Source organism: Mytilus galloprovincialis, chromosome 6, assembly GCF_965363235.1.
Source record: "Mytilus galloprovincialis chromosome 6, xbMytGall1.hap1.1, whole genome shotgun sequence".
Taxonomy (NCBI): Eukaryota; Metazoa; Mollusca; class Bivalvia; order Mytilida; family Mytilidae; genus Mytilus; species Mytilus galloprovincialis.
The window spans coordinates 58,330,493-58,342,930 of NC_134843.1; the positions used below are offsets into that span (position 1 = coordinate 58,330,493).

The 12,438-nt window shown below is 30.2% G+C and overlaps 1 pseudogene; it reads left to right on the plus strand.

The window, feature by feature from the left end:
- The first annotated feature begins 7,203 nt into the window (after positions 1–7,203).
- On the plus strand, positions 7,204–11,359 carry LOC143078631 (uncharacterized; annotated as a pseudogene).
- The last annotated feature ends 1,079 nt before the right edge of the window (positions 11,360–12,438 follow it).

Below are 12,438 nucleotides of genomic sequence, written 5' to 3' on the forward strand. Positions count from 1 at the left end.
TAAAGTGGCCACATTTGTGTTCATTCATAATATTGAAATGTAATGACTATATCAGTTAAAATCTTTCACATAAACTGATTGAATCAGTTGAAATAGACACTGAAGTGTTTAAAAAGTGTTGAAAATCTTTCGTAAGATGAACCTGAAATTTGAGGCCAAAATCGGCCCTTACCGGACCTACTCCAAATTTGATAAAACTACTCAACAAATGTTAATAAGTCATTAAAAATGTACCCCAATTTGTTATCTGTTACTTCAAAATCCAAGATGAAGGAAGACAACCTAGCAACATTAAGCAACATAGTTTTCTGTATATGTTGATATTATTTAAAATTAACTATGGTATAAATCTTCATAACTATTCTTAATTTTCAAATACATTTCATGAACTTAATATCTCACGTAAAGTGTAATGTCTGATAAGAAAGGATGGAAGAAATAAATCATCTTAGTTATTAGTTACTAATAAAAAATGACACATTGTAAAACAACCTTTGTGTTCGTTTTATTTAGAAAAAAAACTATTATACATGTAGATAACTTCAGCCGTTTAAGAGGAAGCCGCTGTCAAATAAAAGTCTTCAATCAGTAATGAAGTAAGTAAATGGTATGATTAATGCTATTCCTTCTGATTGTTAGATTAAGACACGGCGACTACAATGTATTAGCAATTCTGTTTAACGATATAATTGCAGTTATACTATCGACCCGAAGAGCAGGACAAAAAGATGGTCAACAAACTTTTCCGTTAAGTATAAACGTACATATATTGACTAAAACTATGTACACAAGTTATGTCGTTAGTATCAATGCAGATATTTCATGAATCTATTTTTCGTTTTTGAATTTTCTAGATTCGTATCACATCAATTGTCTTTTTGAGACCAGTTTATTGTTAATATGCAGTGCAATGTATTCTTAAATTAAAGATAAAACAAAAAAGAATTGAACCAATAAAGTTCCCAAACACGAAGACACCTAACATTCAGAAAACATATCACCCCACATAATAGTTCCATTTACACTCAAGGTATTAAATCTGTATTTTAATATGTCTGGGTTATAGTGTGAATTTGTCTCGATGATATCTTTTCCATTATTCAACAATCCTCTGGTGGTCAGAAAGTTGACAAATGTCTTTTTTCAAGACAGCCGAATTGCCTATCTACAATACATCTATCGTTATAAACGTTACTTGAAAGAGTGTATTGATGCATTAACTTACCCAACTCACCCACAAAGAGGGTAGTTGTACCTGAAAGGCCTAATTTAAACACTTCAATAAACTCCGTAAATACAACATTGAAAATATAACTCATAAATTATGTACTGACAACTTTGTCACGATGATAACTTCATCAACGTTTAGTGTAAACAATTTTTTTTAAAGTTGATTGAGACAAGTTATCAATACTAAAATAACGAGGTCCGTGAGCCGTCACGGGGTAAAATGACAAATCAAAGAATTCAACTTTATATATAGCTAATATAGGACAATGGTGTTGATTAAACATTTCACCACTCCAGACCCTTTTGTTTTCCCTATAATTAATATTGCCAATAATTAACAAGTTCCGGGTCGAATCCGATACCGATACCAATAGTACATTGTATATTCACATGATACATATACCTTATCTGTACGTTCCGCATCTGACAGGTGCACCAACAAATGGTGTATTTAGGATTTGCTATTTACATGGGTCATAATCACAGGGATGACATTACTTAATTCTACCATTGTCACATTGTTTCTTATTGTAGTAATTTAATCAGTATGACTTTAAAAGATGACAATACGATAACTAAAAATCTAGACTTTTTTTAAAATAAGGCGTATAGGTACAGTGTCCAATTTGTTAGCCGACATGACGCAAAACAGAGAAACAAATCAACTTTGTTTATTACTAATATTAGACAATGCTGTTGATAAAAAATTACTCCATTCCAGGACCTATTGTTTTTCAAATAATTAATATAACCAATAATTGATAAGTTCCAGATCGACGGTTTCAAACAGAAAGATTTTGAAAGTAGAGAAAACTGTGCATCTTATAATCAGCATGACTTATTTAGATGACAATATCAGTACTAAATATCAAGGCTAAAATAAGGCTTACTTAAAGTTATATACTTTAATTCTGTCACGGACCAGCGATTTCACGTGTGTTCTAGTAACAACTTATAATAATCCCTTTCCACTTTTTTAAGTGCGAATGTCGCCTTGTAGTGGCATTAACTTTCAAAGTTTTAAATTGTTAAAGCGGTGAAAAATTTTAACACACCCTATCCAAGGTGCGTACATGTCTAAGTGCTTTGATTTCCAAGCTACTTAAAAATCAATGCATTACATTTTTCACATGCAAATCTCTCACGCACGAACCTTTTCTAAACTGTTAAATGCAGTTAGTAGTAGTTTATTGGTTAAATTTAACTTGAGTGCAGAACTTTAATTATGGTCCACGAAATAATCATTAACTTTCGAATTTTATTTGCTTTGCCAATTTAATTCACAGTAAATATCATGTATTATTAGCAAAAAATATTTGTAATGATTACTTTCGTGAATTATTACATTTGCAATGTGTCATATTACCAATACTTTTCTATTCATCGTAAACAATTACACTGCACTTTTAATAATCTTATAGATTATTTACATAGTGTAACGAAACTGAATGCATGGTAAAGCAACTATCAAGAATGTATTGTGGACCTTTGTCTAGAAATCGCTTCATTTTGCAATTTAATTTCAGTTTGTAACACATTAAACTCATCTATATACACGAATTAAAATCACGTTTGCCAGCGTTTTGATTAAAAAAAGACTCATCATCGACGCTGGAATAAAAAGTTAAAAATGCTACTAAAAGTACGATATTTGCATAACATGATTATAATTTTATCATTTTTGTGAATTTACTTTTTTATTAAGAGATTCGGAGATTGAAACCGGTTTCTACAACAAAATTCTCATTCTTTGGTACACACAATACCCATAATAACATATTGGCGTTTCCCTGATTTCGCTAAAATAAACATAGTTACCATTAAAATACGACTTTTTTTATATAGATGCAAATAACATGAATGAACTTTATACTCAATGATAAACATATACCAATTACAAATATTCATAAACATTTAGGGGTTAAATTTAGAACTGAAGCTAAAATGAAATGCCCACGCTGATAATATTATCCTAAGTACGTCTAAACATATAGATATGCTAAGGAAGTTGAAATATAAACTGAGCAGGAAAAAATTAGAAAAACTCTATTTAGTTTTTATAAGGACTTTATTTGAGTATGCAAGTGCAGTTTGGGATAATATTGGGGTAGGTTATGTAAAAAAAACTGGAGCAATTACAGCTCCAAGCTGCTAGAATAGTTACGGGGTTACCTATATTCACTAGCTCAAGGGTTATTTATGAAGACTTTTGATGGGAAACATTAGCTGAAAGAAGAGAGAGAAGAAAAATCCAAATGTTTTATAATATTCAAAATAATAATGTTCCAGTCTGAGAATATTTGTCACATTTAATTCCCCAAAAAATACAAAGTATGACGGTCTATCCTCTACGTAATGAAAATAACATCAATGTTCCATTCTGAAGACTAACATTAACTAATGATTCTTTTATTCCATCAACCATACGTCTTTGGAATAATCTTTATGATTCAACTCGTGATGTGGAATCAATAAATAAATTCAAAACTTAACTAAAAGACCGTTATCCTCAGAGTAACATATTTATACCGAAGCAATATGAATTTGGAATTCGAAAATTAAATATAATTCTCAACCAACTTCGATGTTTTGCATCATCCTTAAACTACTGTATGATATATAAAGGGTCAATATAATTTCTGACCCTTTTTGTCGCTGTGGTGTTAATCGTGAAGATTCCTATCATTTCTGTTTTAAATTTATATTATATTCAGACATACGAAATAAAATGTTTGAAAGGCTTCGCTGACTTCCAAATGATTGTAAAATTAACATAGAACTACTAACCTCGGGAAGTTGTCTTTTTTCTCTAGAGCAAAATCAAACCATTTTCAAAAATGTCTTCGCAGTTTATTAAATGTTCGGAAAGATTTCAAATTGTCTAGATAGCAAGTTTAACCTTGATCGCACACACATCATCATCTAAGTAAAATTCTTTTCGGTTTTTTTTTAAATTTTAAATTTTATTTTTGTGTTTGTTTTCTAAATCTTCATATTTTTTTTCTGTATTATTATTATATTATTTTTTCTTCAATTTTCCGTCTTTTGATCCATATTTATATATACATATATTAAATAGATATACCATTCTATATATGAATGCTCATACATATATTCTTGTATTATATTGCGATAAGTGTTAAATGGAGAAGACTTCATAAGTCTGTTTGACTTGTGTCTTATCCAATTTGTATTTGAACAAATAAAATATGTTTAAACTAAATAAATTCAGTAAATGCAATGACACTGAATCTTCTTGTTTGAGCAGCTTAGTATAATAAGTATCTCTGTAATATTATTGATTCAATAAAATGTACTAAAATGTTTTAAATTATTCAGACCATTACAAAAAAAATATAGACATTAACAGTAACAATACACACTCGGGATTCACAAGAATCATAATGTAATTTGATGGAATTGTTTGAGGACAAAATGGCGGGATCAAGCGTTTAAATTTTTTAACATAGATTATACATAGAGAGAAATATAACTGCGTTTAATCTAAGAAAAAAATCCCACTAAGATTCTGAACAAACATTCAAAAGCGTTTTAACTAGAATGTAAAAGTTTTTAAAGCATAAAAATTGCTGATCAATGCCTACTAACAATAGAATTAAGAGTATGAGGTCTTTCTGGTTTTATTATCGCTATTAAAGTAACGTATATTCCATTACTTTTTAAAACATACATGTAGATATATGGATGTTAAAACATAAGATTTTTTTTTTATAAATGTACATCTTTTGAATAATCACTACATTTTATGTATTATACCTCTTGCAACGAATTTGCGGAAGGTATAATATTTTTGACCCGTCCGTCTGTCCGTCAGTCCTGTTCTTGTCACATCGCAACTCCTCTTATCTGTAATCTTATTACGAATACTGCTATAGACATATAATGCCAATACCAATTTTAGACATAATATGACTAAGTTGATTAGACTTATCAGTGACAGTGATAAACTATAACCAAAGATTAATGAGTAAATAAAAGCGTCTATTATGAATAAAGTATGCACATGCCTTATTTGGTATATGAAATTTTAATTGAATGTTTGTTTTCTCTAACACCTTGCAGTAGTTTTAATCGCCAATTAAGTGCATTATGTATCGATGCCCCTTTTCTAGACAGAAGCTATTATTTCCATGATTTGAATACATCGTAGAAAGTATTCCTTATATAAAAAAAAGATGTGGTATGATTGCCCATGAGACAACTCTCCACAAGAGACTAAATAACAAAGAAATTTACAACTACAGGTCACCGTACGACCTTCAACAATGAGCACAAACCATAGTGCATAGTCAGCTATAAGATGTATAAAAGGCCCCGAAATGACAAATATCAAACAATTCAAACGAGAAATTTAACGGCCTTATTTATGTACAACAAATGAACAAAAACAAATATGTAACACATCAACAAACGTCAACAATTGAATTACAGGCTCCTGACTTAGGACAGGCAGATACATACAGAATGTATAGCGTTTTATTAGCTAATGAAAAGATAAGATACATTTTGAGGAATACTGTAACTCATAATTGATTTGTAGATACAAACTTGCCTATCTTCTTGTTTATAAGACTAAATGCACTTATGTATGATGTTTAAAGAAATTTATACATTTTATCAGAGTTATACCTTATTTTTAAACATCAAGCAACCTTCATTATATAGATTCCGAATCCGTAAAAATGAATCGGGTAAAAAGTTACGTTACATACATTCGATTTTACTCACTTAATCCCTGCCCCCGTTTTGATTCGTCACTGTAGGTGATGCATAATAAATATTAAAAAAAAAATACTAATTAATATACTTAGTGATTTTCTTCAGATATAAATATTTATATTCCACTCACAATTTTGATTTCCAATATTATGCTTTAAAACATTGCACATCCATGTTTTTACTATTGTTCAAACTGATGATCTGGTATTAGAGACTACAATGTACTTTATAGAAATCCCCTTCATATATTTGGAATAATCCAACTAGGAAGAAGTGAGAAGACGGAATACATATTCACAAATCGCCAGATCGATACTGTAAAATATCATACTCTCAAGTGTAATTTTGTGATAGAATTATTAAATAATTAATGATCATAACGATCGAAAGTTCAAGTAAGGAGAAAATTAAATAAATATTTTGAAAATTGACAGCTGCAATTTCAGATATTTGAACACATGCATAAGTTTCAAATAACATATCTTCATTTTCAATTTTCAATATTTAGTTTCGTGTCTATTGCTCACATTCAACAATAATATTTATCCATGGTTCAGCACAAGTTGTACTTCATTTGTGCTCAAGGGATAAAAACAAAATGCAATGCCATACATCCCCTTCTTCTCATATAATGATTAAACTTGAGTATATACATTCTATTCTCAGTTTGATCAAAATTGTTTGTTAGTATGCAGCGCACTGTGCAGCTTGAGCAGAAAAAAGTATCAAACTATAGTCAGAATAACAGTGAGTGACACAACAAAAACAATGTAATTTTATAAAACTAGGATCAGTAATTCTGACGTATGAATATTGATTCATTTAAAACTATAATGCAAAGTCAACGCAACTGTTATAGCAATTTGTAGGTAAGGCACGTCCTATACATAGCATTTGTTTTATCAACTTTCATTCAGTACTACTTAACTGGAGTTATTTGACATGTTGAAATGACGATTAACTCGTAAAATGAAATCATATCTTCCATAAAATATTAATGTCATGTGAATAATTATTTAGTAATTACAATCATGATATTATCTGAAAAAAGAAATCAAATGTATTTCACAGCATCTGTACGTTGAGATGTGACATTGTTGATGCTCTTTTTTATGTTAAAAATAAGCTACAGTAGAAACTGGAACAAACTTTCCGTGAGGAACATTGATTAACAGTATAATCGAGATAATTGTATATGAATTTCTAATCATATATTAATCTTCCAAAGATATTATGGCTTTGTAATTGCAGTGTGGTTTCTTGGAACTTATTATATTATTTTAATCGAATATGTCACAATCAGGGCAATTTTGAAATAAAACACTTATTTCTAAATATAGGAACTTAATGTGATATTTTCATATATGTAACGGATGAATGCGGACTCTTTGCCAATACGAAAATAGAAGAATGCACCTTTTCGTGACATAGCGACCGAAAAAAAAAGTTTTTTTTACAGAAAACCTAAATTTAGTCTTCTGATAAAATAAAAAGAAGAGATATATTTAGTAAATGTAGAGAAAATTATGATATGGTTTTCTTGGTAGATACTCACTGTTAAAAAGAACTTGAAAAGTACTGGCAGGCAGAATGGGGGTATAAAATAATATTTGGGTCGCATACCACGCGCAGTAGGGGTGTGGTTATCTTGTTTAGAAGCACTTTTTCTTTTGAAATTTTTGGACAGAAAGTGGATCAAGACGGGAACTAAGCAGTTCTAGATATAAAAAAATTTAATCATAGAATGACAATAGCAGTGATATATGGACCCAATGAGGACAAACCAGTTTTTTTTATGAAATACTCCAAAGAGACATTGAAAAGTTTGGTAATACTTCAGTAATAGTGGGGGGGGGGGGTGATTGGAATTTACCACAAAATTATGATATGGATACTTTAAATTATTTGCATAAAAATAATCCTAAAGCTCAAAAAAAGGTTAATGAAATGATGTCAGAAATAGATCTGGTTGATGTGTATAGGGAATTATACCCAGAGAAAAAGAGGTTTTCATGGAGAGGACCTAACAAAAAGCAGGCAAGACTGGACTACTTTCTTGTCTCATCTGATTTTCAACCAATGATAACCTCGTGTGATATTGGTGTTGCATATAGGTCTGATCACTCACCCGTATTTCTGTCCATTCAATTAAATACAAATGACAAAGGCAAAGGGACGTGGAAATTTAACAATGCTTTATTATACGACAAAGAATTTATTGCTAATACTAAAACTTGTATTGCTGATTGTATTGATCAATATAAAATAGTTGGTTCTGAAAATAAGGAAGAAATAGAATTTTCCATTTCAGACCAACTGTTTTGGGAAACATTAAAACTGATGATAAGAGGAAAAACAATATCTTATTCATCTTTTAAAAAGAAACAACGCAGTAGGGAAGAAGCAGAACTAGAAAGTCAATTGAACAATTTGAACAATAATGAAAACATCAATGATAAAAGGGAAGAAATTACACGTATTGAACTTCAGTTAAGGTCGTTAAGAGAATCTAGAATAAAAGGGGCAATAATGAGAGCAAAAGCAAAATGGCAAATTGAAGGAGAGAGAAGTACGAAATATTTCTGTAATCTAGAGAAAAGAAATTATATTGAAAAAGTGATACAAAAATTAACTTTAGATAATGGGGAAACTATCACTGATCAAGCAAAAATTCGTGCAGAACAAAAGTTATATTATGAGAATCTATATTCATCCAAGAAAACACTTATAAATAATACACACAGAGCTAATTTCTTTTCTCTGGAAAACCCATTTATCAAAATTCTCTCTGATGAACAAAATATTAATTTAGAAGGGGAACTAAAAAGCTCAGAAATTCATAATGCATTAAAAAATATGAAAAATGGCAAATCTCCTGGTCTGGATAGGTTTACAACTGAGTTTTATAAAAAAAAAATTGGCACGACATTAATCCTTTCCTACTGCGTTCTTTCAAAGAAACATTTCAAGAAGGTAAATTATCAATTTCACAAACACTAGGTGTTATCACCTGTCTACCCAAAGATGGTAAACCAAAACATTTTCTAAAAAATTGGCGACCTATTTCACTACTTAATGTAGCTTATAAAATAGTATCAACATGTATTGCAAATAGAATTAAAAAAAGTCCTTGATCACCTAATTAGTGAAACTCAAACTAGTTTTATGAAAGGCAGATATATTGGTGAGTGTACACGGCTTATATATGACCTCTTGAAAAAAGTAGATTACGAAGATATTCCTGGCTTGCTTGTCTTGTTTGACTTTGAAAAAGCTTTCGACTCTCTTGAGTGGAACTTTATATCCGAAACCTTGAAATTTCTAGGTTTTGGTGACACAATAGTGAAATGGTTCACAACCCTTTACTACAATTCAAAAAGCTGCATTCAAAATAATGGCTATATATCTGATTTTTTTGTAATAGAGAGGGGGGGTTCGACAAGGGGATACATTGTCTCCCTATCTTTTTATTTTATGTTTGGAACTGCTTAGTGCATCAATAAAATATGACAACAACCTTAATGGTATAAAGATTAAAAATTCTGAATTTTTACTCAGCCAGTATGCTGATGATTCGACTTTGATCCTGGATGATAGTGAAGAATCTCTCAATAGTGCTCTAAATAAGATAGACTTGTTTTACTCATGCTCTGGTCTGAAGGCTAATTTTGAAAAAAAACCAAGATATATGGATTGGGGCAAAAAGTGGCTGTGGTGAGGAGCTAAACACAAATAAAAAAATAATATGGAACCATTCAGGAAATTTCAAACTCCTAGGCATTCAATATTGTTTGTCAAAAGTTGATATATGTGTTGATAATTATTTAGAAAAAAATCAAAAAGTAAAAAATCTTTTAAGTGATTGGTCATTCAGAAATATTACTATAAATGGGAAAATTGTAGTTGTGAAAACTCTTGCCCTACCAATTCTAATTCAATGTTTTACTGTTTTACCAGATCCATCCCCAGATATATTAAAGCAGATACAAGCTACATGTATGCTATACAGGTTTGTGTGGGACGGTAAAGGGGACAAAATTAAAAGAAATATACGTATCTCAAATTACGAGGATGGTGGTGTAAAAATGCCACATATTGAATCATTTATAAAATCACTTAAGTTATCCTGGGTTAAAAAAGTTTTAGACCCCACAAACTATTCATCATGGAAGGTTCTTTTGGCAGATCACCTTGAAATGAATGGTGGAGAAAATATTTGGCATTTATCAAAATCAACACTCAATAAAATTAAAGAAGAATGTAACCCTTTTTGGCAAAATGTAATCTCATCATGGGCCTCACTGTGTGAACCTCTGACCACAGCCCCAAGTGACATCTTGTCTCAATCATTATTTTTAAATGAAAATATTATTATTGATGGAAAAACAGCTTTTTTAAAAGTTGGATACAGAACAATGTATTTTTCATAAATGATCTCATTAAGGAAAATGGAGAATTTTACAATTATGATGAATTTATTAGAAATTATAATATAAAAACAACTTTCCTAGAGATCTATGGACTAATCTTGGCACTTCCAAAGGAATGGAAGAATGTTATTCATTCTCAAGTATTTCTCAAACTTAATACTGTCGGTCACAAAATTGTTACCGCCATAAAAACAGTTGATAAAGTATCAAAACATTTGTATAAAATTTTTCTAGATAAAATAAAGGAAACCCCATCACGCATACAGGAAAAATGGAAAATAAAATTGGGAATAGATTGTGTGGCCGAAGAATGGAATTATTTTTTTAGCCTTCCTTTACTTATAACTGAAGATCCCACATTAAGGGCATTTCAATACAGATTACTCCATCGAATTCTAGGAACAAATATTTTACTTATGAAGTGTAAATATAGTGAAACAGAACTATGCACTTTTTGTACAGAAACTAAAGAAACATACATACATCTCTTTTTTGAATGTAGATATATTCGAACATTCTGGCTAAATTTTTTCAAAAGTCAGAAGATGTATGTAATGTAAGCTTTCTCCCAACCTTATCAAGTATAATCTTGGGTGTTAAATATCATCTATTTAAAGATATTCTTAATACATGTATTCTGATATTGAAGAGATATGTTTATTTATGTAGAGTTAGATTTACAGTCCCATCTGTTGCTGAAGCAATTTAATGGCTTAACTAATATTATAGGGTTGACATGGTCTCTATGAGTTTGTGCTCTACCAATAAAGCAAAAAAAATAAAAGAAAAATGGTCAAACATTGATAATATTATTAAGAAATAGAGCTCAATGCAGATGTATTCTGCATTCTGTTATTGACTTTGTATTTTATAATTTGTAACAAGTATGGTTAACTATATGCTTAAGAGTTATAGCAGAATAATCTGTTTGTGCATCTTTATTTGTAGATGAGATTTGAAAATGATATGAAAATAATAAAATATATATTACAAAAAAATAAATTTAGTTTCAATAAACATGTGTTTATTGTAAATAAATGCTTTTAAATGATAATAATTTATTTTTGGATGTAACGCGTCTTCTGATTGGCTGACGTTATTTTGTTTTCAGCCCATAGACACAATTTAGACATGTGACCGTGACGTCATCAACGTTTTTTCATGTTTTTCTACGGTTTGAAATGGAATTTGGAATTAAATTATAAGAAATGACTGTAATATTTATCTGTCTATTTGAAAAAAAAACCATAAAAAATGCGGTGCACACGTTAAATAACCACCCGCTACCATGGCTACGCGCGTTATTCAGTGTGCACCAATTTTGTTATGTTATTTCTTCATAGACAGAAAATATATTACAGTCATTCCTTAAATAAATTTGTATGACGTTACCTGAAAATAATGAGTTCGCTCATCAAACGTTAGCAAGACTGCCATACAAGATGTCATTAAATACCGTTTTTATCTATGGCCACCTGAGACATAAGTCATTTAAGTTATGGTAAACGTTTGGAAAACAAAGTCATTAAACAGAATGTGATATTGACATGATGATGCAAGAAAGTAATTTAAGATCACGCAGGTAAAATAACACATGTTTATTGATTTTCGAACGAAAAACGAAGACGTAGGGTATACGTCAAAATGAGAGCATTGCATCAGCACAAATATAATTAATAAATTATCGTCCCCAAAAAGAACGGCGACAAATACAAAAAATCACACTTTAATACCAAACAATTTTAAGGTGGCTAGGGAGTCTTAATTAAAATTGATGGAATATTTTCACAACTTGTCAAAATGAAGTTTTGATCATGCTTTGTTCAAAAATATATAAAAAAGTATGGGGCACCGGACCTTTTTTTCACGCTACAGGCTGTATAGATTATGCATTGATGATCAATTGTTTTGTGATAAAAAGAAAACGTACTATCAGAACTTTAAGATAAATTGTGAGACGATTGCTCTTTTAACATGCTTTCAGATAAGAAAAAGAATAAATTGAGGTCACCGAACTTGTTTTCTTGCTATATATTAA